Below are 6,000 nucleotides of genomic sequence, written 5' to 3' on the forward strand. Positions count from 1 at the left end.
TGCTGGGCGATACTGCAATTCAAAATCAAAGCGAGCAAAGAACAAAGACCAATGGACCTTATAATAAACTGCTGAGCATGATGTAGATGTTAAAGGTTCTTGTGGTCCATGTATATTTTAATATGGTATTGGGCTATGGTGCCATTCCTCAAGAACTAATTTGACAGCTAAAATCTCGATCTATGATGCTGTGATTTCACGCCACTGACAAAACCCTCTTAGAAAAGAAGGAATATGGATTAAGTATTCCATCTGGAGTATGTTGGCTGAGGACAGCCCCTGTGCCCAGGGTAGAGGCATCAATTTATACGATGAAGGGTCATGTAGGAGCTGGGTGATGCATCTGTGAAGGCAATCAAACTTTTGAAATGCCTCTAAAGCCTCAGGTGGCCAATCTTTTGTGTTGGCACCCTTGCAGGTAAGCGCAGTGAGAGGGGCTGCCACGGAGGAGTAATGTGGGATAAACTGATGATAATAATTAGCAAAGCCCAAGAATCTTTGTGGCGCCTGGAGCCCCTTGAGGAGGGGCCAGTCTCTGATGGCTTTTACCTTAGTGGGGCCCATCCGGAATCCGTCTCTAAAAACTATGTACCCCAGAAAGGGGAGCTCTACTTGTTCAAGGAGACATTTCTCCACCTTGGCGCAGATTGTTCTCTCGCTGACATTGCAGGATGATGCAGGCAGCTTGGTGGTGGGAACTTAGTGTTTGGAAAATGATTAATATGTCATCTTTTTTTTTTCTTTTTTTCTTTCAATTTTTTCTTTATGAATTTTCAGTTTATACAGTCATAATTACCAAGACAGTAATAACAGAACAAGAAAGAAACATTTAAATAAGAAATATACATAATATCATTTTGAAATACAATAAAAATAATTCTTGTTCCTCCTAACTACAGGAAAAATTAAGAATATCCTCTGTGAAACATATTATGAGCGAAAATCTAATTGATATCTTAACCTAACCAGAAAATGTCATGGGATTTCCATCCATCTATTTTAACCAGCTGTTTTCCCCCTAGAAAATTTCTAAGTTGTTCTGGCTCTAGGAATGAGTAATTTTTCCCCTCGCTCTTGATGATACATCTACAGGGATATTTCAATAAAAAGAATCCTCCTTTATCCACTACCTCTTTTCTAAGTAATAGAAAACTCTTTCTATGGAGCTGAGTAGCCCTTACCAAATCCGGAAAGATCCATAATTTTTGTCCATAAAATTTTTTTGATCTATTGCAAAAAAAGGATTTAAGTATAACATCCTTATCAGTAATAAAGGCAAACTGTAGCAACAATGTGCCTCTATTTTTTATTTCTATCTTTCCTTGCGATGTTTGCAACAGATCAGAAATATTTATGGATTCCTGATGTTCTTGAAAATTTTGTATTTGATCTAATTTTGTTGGAACCTTTTTCCTTATGCCTATGTAAAAAGCCTTTACTATAACTGGGTAGTTAACCTCTGGAATATTTAGAATTTGCGTAATGTATTCTTTAAACACTTCCCTTGGTCCCAATTGATCTATGATGGGAAAATGTATTACTCTTAGATTTAAGGCCCTTATATTGTTCTCCAAAAACTCAAATTTCCTTTGGAATTCTTCTTACATTTTAATTTGATGTTGTTGAATTTTCTCTATCTGCACACATCTCTTATCTAATCTTTAATTTCTTTTTGTTGTTCCTCTACTTTCTCCAAATTGATCTTTAGGGAATTTTTTATTTCCTTAACTTCTTCCATAATTTTTCCTATTGAACTGTCTAACTTTGCTATAAAATTCCATAGATTTTCTAAAGTAATAGTAGGAGGCTTTAATATCACTGATCTAACAGTGCCTCGTTCCTTAGTTCCAACTAATTTCCCAATGGGAGTACTTTCCTTTTTGGGAGATGATAAAGAGATATCAATATCGGATTCTTCCAATGATTTGGCTAGGGCTGATGCCATTTGTACTTCAGTCTCTGGGGATTTTACATCTTTCAATTCCTCATTTCCTCCCGGTACAACCGAAGGGGATCTCCCTTCGCTACCGGGTGGGGGGCGATGTCTCCGGTGCCCCCAGACTCAATGATGTTTCTAAGACCATGGAAGCAGGGATTCTCTCCACTCCCTCCTCCAACGCAGTCAGTCCATCGGGGTTTACAATTGGAGATCCTAGCCATTCTGATACACTTCTTTGCCCAGGATCAACATTTTGTAAATTTGAGGAAAGCCTTAGTTTGGCCTTCCTTTTAGTGTGAGGCATATTTGATAAGCAATTTCTCCGGGCTTCTTAGTTTCTCAGAATGTACATAACAATTCAAACATTCAGAGAGATATCTTTATAGAGGAGAACAGGTAAGTGCAAGAAACACAATTAATATCCTACCTGTGGAGCAATGAGGAGTAGCAGAAACAGCTGAAAAGTCCATGCAAAGTCCGGGCTAAGGCATGCGCGGCTTTGGCGGCGCGCCGGCAGCGCCAGTACGCCATAGTCAAGCCTGTTCTTATTGCGCTTGAGTCCGGGTCCACCCTCTCACGCTGAATGTGAAAACAGCTGTTAATCAGTCGGGTTGGTGAGTCCTCACACACCATCTTTTCCCTCCAGCAATCACGGACCTCAGCAAGGTAGGCAAAAAAAAAAGTTCACTTTCCAGCGAGTCAGGCAATACAATTAAGTTCACTTCCTCCTGCTCCTCAAGCAGTGCTGCAGTCAAGCCCATAATATGTTAGAATGTTAAGAATTATTAGGAAGGGAATGGTTAATAGAACGGAAAATGTCATAATGCCTCTGTATCGCTCCATGGTGAGACTGCACCTTGAATACTGTGTACAATTCTGGTCGCCGCATCTTAAAAATGATATAGTTGCAATGGAGAAGGTACAGAGAAGAGCAACCAAAATGATAAAGGGGATGGAACAGCTCCCCTATGAGGAAAGGCTGAAGAGGTTAGGGCTGTTCAGCTTGGAGAAGAGACGGCTGAGGGGGGATATGATAGAGGTCTTTAACATCATGAGAGGTCTTGAATGAGTAGATGTGACTCGGTTATTTACACTTTCAAATAATAGAAGGACTAGGGGGCATTCCATGAAGTTAGCAAGTAGCACATTTAAGACTAATCGGAGAAAATTCTTTTTCACTCAATGCACAATAAAGCTCTGGAATTTGTTGCCAGAGGATATGGTTAGTGAAGTTAGTGTAGCTGGGTTCAAAAAAGGTTTGGATAAGTTCTTGGAGGAGAAGTCCATTAAAGGCTATTAATCAATTTTACTTAGGGAATAGCCACTGCTATTAATTGCATCAGTAGCATGGGATCTTCTTAGTGTTTGGGTAATTGCCAGGTTCTTGTGGCCTGGCAAGGCCTCTGTTGGAAACAGGATGCTGGGCTTGATGGACCCTTGGTCTGACCCAGCATGGCAATTTCTTATGTGCTTATGTCATCTAAGTATACAATCACACAGGTGTAGCAGAGTAGGTTGCTGGAGCACTGCAAAGCCCGAAGGGCATGACTTAAGTATTTGTAATGTCCATCGCACATGTTAAATGTGGTTTTCCACTAATCACCAGTCTTGATATGAATAAGATGGACCCATGAGATACAGCTTTGGAAATATGTTGGTGCCCTGTAAGTGGTCAAAGAGTTCTATTATTAGGGGTAATGATTAATGGTCCTTCTTTGTGATGGCACTCAGGCCAAGGTAGTTTATGCATGGCCTGAGGGAGCCATCTTTCTTTACGATGAAGAAGAACTCAGCCCTGCTGGTGAAGAATGATGGATAAATCCACGTTCCAGATTTTCCCAAGTGTAATCCAATATGGCCCGAGTCTCTGGAAGAGACAGGGTAAACTTGTTCGCGTAGGAACTGGTTTCCTGGGATGAGCTCAAGTCCGCAGTTGAAGGTGCAATGAGGCAACAAAATTTCAGCCTCTCTCTTTGAAAAGACATCGTTGTAGTTTGCATACTGTGGAGGAAGACCAGGAAGCACAGTAGCCAAGGTCATAGGATGCGGAGGTTCTGCAGGTTCCAAGCAGGAATCTGTGCCCCCAAAACCCTGCTGGGTGAGTTGTAAGGTAGCCCTGTCAAAGTGCAATTGATGCTGCTGGAGCCATGATAATCCCAAGATAATGGGATGGATGACCCTGGACATCAGGTGCAGGCTGAGGTTTTCTTGATGTAGGGGCCTGGAGTATAAGGTCATGGTCAAAGTAACTGGGTCTGGAAGAGGATATCCATAAACAGAGGAGATTATCAAGGGTAAGGTCATTTGAACAGTGGGAACTTGGAGTTGGTCAATGAGTTCCTTCAAGATAAAAAGTTTCCTCCAGAGCCAGAATCCACAGGAAGCGTGTGGAACCCAACTCCAGGGTCACAGGAAGTAGTAGTTGGGGAGCTGGAACAGTGAGGGTCATCTCCCATAAGATTCTAAGCATTTAGATTTCCTGACCTCAATGGGCATTGGGCAGAAGGTGATTTGGGCAGCACAGTAAAGGCACAGACCCTGCTGTCTGTGATGGAGCGTCTCCTTTGGGGTTCTTCTGGGAGAGGAGAGGTTGAATGAGTAGCAGCAGGAGGCAAGAATGGAAGCTGAAAGCAGGGCACCAATGCGACACTCTTTCATAGTGGACAGGTATCTCATGCCTTTTGCTTAGATGGTGGTCAGTTTTGCCAATTAAGGTGATGAGCTACTCTAGTGAGGTAGGGAGATCCCGGGCCGTGAGCTCATCTTTGATTTTAGGAAAGAGGCCTTTAAGAAAGATAATGACTAAGCCAGTTTAGCTCTGTAGCCAGGAACTCTATTGCATACACTGCCAGGGTTCTGGAGCCTTGACTGAAGTGAAGTAGGTCGGAAGCCATAGCTGCTGCACTGCCAGGCTCCACAAAGTCAATTCAGAACTGCTCTGTGAACTGTTGCAAGCTGAACAAGAGTGGATCCCCTTGGTCCCAGAAGGGAGAAGCCCAAGCTAGAGCTGTTCCATCCAGCAGAGAAAGAATGTATGTAGTTTTCGCCTGGTCATCGAGAAACAGTGATGCTTGTAGTTAAAAGTGCATACAGCACAGATTCAAAACCCCTGACATCGCTTGGGGTCTCCCAACGTTTCGAAGTGGAGCTGGCAACTGGGGTTTGGGGCAGCTGGAGACTATGGGAAGTAGCAGCGCCGGTGCAGATGGAGGTAGCACTGCAGAAGTGGTCAACACATCCAAGTGAGTGGATAGCCAATCCATCAAAGCGGCCAGAAGTTCCAGGGTTCTTTGCTGATCATGCAGCCTGTAGGCTAGAATCAGAATAGCATGCAGGGAAATCAAGTCCACCGGATCCATGGCCTCAGCAATCTGTTGCATTTGTGGACGCTTGGGCCGAGGCAGGACTGGCACTACCTACAGAGAGGAGCCCTGTAGGATCACACTTTCGGCAGGTGAACCCAGACGGGACCTTCACCACAAGCATGAATGAAACACACTACCACAGATCAGGCTTGCAAAAATCCTTAATTTCATGCATAAACAAATGATAATTCAAAAATATCAGAAGCTTGGAGAGTTAAAATATCAGTCTTACACTATTCATCTCTTTCTTCAAGTCTCCGCGAAATGAAAAGAGTTTAACCCTCTATGTACCTCTCTAACGCAGAAGCAAATTAGATTTGCTTTGCAGTAGCTGGCATGCCTCAGGAGATGGCTTGATGGAGCTGTGCAAGAATTTGATCAAGTGGAAAAATCTGTGCAATTCTTGAATTCTCTAAACTAAATATAGTATTGTTATATACAAGATGGCAAAGCTTTCCAGTGGCCAGTTGTGGAGGACACCCATGTTATGGAGATCTGAGAATATTCAAGCCTTTGGTATTTTCTTTCCTTTCTTCATTAAAATTGAACAGTGAAATATAACTTTCAATACTTCGCGCCATGGTCAAATAAGGCATTTATGCTATGAGTGGGAGAATATATCTTCAGAGTTTGATGGGAAGCGGCTTAGGGGAGAGTCTTGCTATATTTCAGCACGTATGTTGTTACCTTAGAGCA

This window comes from Rhinatrema bivittatum, chromosome 3, assembly GCF_901001135.1.
Source record: "Rhinatrema bivittatum chromosome 3, aRhiBiv1.1, whole genome shotgun sequence".
Classification (NCBI taxonomy): domain Eukaryota; kingdom Metazoa; phylum Chordata; class Amphibia; order Gymnophiona; family Rhinatrematidae; genus Rhinatrema; species Rhinatrema bivittatum.